The 1,056-nt window shown below is 44.5% G+C and overlaps 1 non-coding gene across 1 annotated transcript; it reads left to right on the forward strand.

Annotated features, from left to right (window-relative positions):
- The first annotated feature begins 254 nt into the window (after positions 1–254).
- Positions 255–348, forward strand: TRNAI-UAU (transfer RNA isoleucine (anticodon UAU)). Its single transcript has 2 exons — positions 255–292; positions 313–348. It is a non-coding gene; the product is annotated as a tRNA-Ile (tRNA).
- Positions 349–1,056: the final 708 nt, after the last annotated feature.

The raw sequence follows: 1,056 nt of genomic DNA on the forward strand, positions 1-1,056 counted from the left end.
AGCCGTGGGAACCAGAGCGAAAAATCACGGTACTCAGGCCCCGGACTTCACTGTATTGTGGGGGAAACGGCTACAGATCAGCTAGTACCGGGGATCCCTTGATTGCAGTTAATCCCGTTAGTGAAGGTGCCAAATCAGAAGCTGCTCTCTCGTCCACATTATTTACTACTTGTAACATAGATTTTTTTAATAACATTTAATCTGCGTCTATAAAAACGTCTGTATAAATACCTCCTAAACACCGCTTAACAGTAGCTCCAGTGGCGCAATCGGTTAGCGCGCGGTACTTATAAAGCAGTACATCTGTGAGCGATGCCGAGGTTGTGAGTTCGAGCCTCACCTGGAGCAGTTTTTCCTGCTCCCTGACCCATGCAAATTCAAAACGGTGGGGTTAGAGGTTGAGATCTCTATAATGAGGAAGTGTTGTGATTTATACGTTAGTTAGAAGTCATAGTCCAGACTCTGCTTATGATTTGTCTTAAAATTCCCCGCTCAGTTATGCATAACAAACATTTTGAATATTGCATTCTTCCAATCCTTTCGCCACAAGAGGACATAATGTTCACATTGTCTTGCTGCTGTCCTTTGAAGCCCGCTTTCCTTCCTTCAGTTTTTTCTCTCCTCTGGGCTTCGTCTGGCGCCCTGGTGGAGCAGTGAGTGGTTAAGCGTTCGAACGCTAACCGAAAGCTCGGCATTTTGAATCCACCAGCCGCTCCTTGGAAATTCTACGGGGCAGTTCTACTCTATCCTATAGGGTCGCTGTTGAGTTGAAATGGACTTGACAGCAATGAGTTCGGTTTTTGGTTTTGGTTTGGGCTTTCACTGGGATTCTTATCATTCTTAATAAGTCCATGATGCCCAGGGTAATGATAGAGACGAAGGTATTCAGTTTCAGAAAATCAACTGACACGTTATAGGCTCCAAGTAGAGCGAGAAGCACTGTGCATAAGCCACGTAATTTCACCCTCTAGTTCTTAAGCTTTATCTGAGACATCTTGGAGGCAGAGCTCTTTGGCCACATAATCTCACCTTCTAAGTTTTAAACTTTATCTGAGA

This window comes from Trichechus manatus, unplaced genomic scaffold, assembly GCF_000243295.1.
Source record: "Trichechus manatus latirostris isolate Lorelei unplaced genomic scaffold, TriManLat1.0 scaffold00180, whole genome shotgun sequence".
NCBI classification, from domain to species: Eukaryota; Metazoa; Chordata; class Mammalia; order Sirenia; family Trichechidae; genus Trichechus; species Trichechus manatus.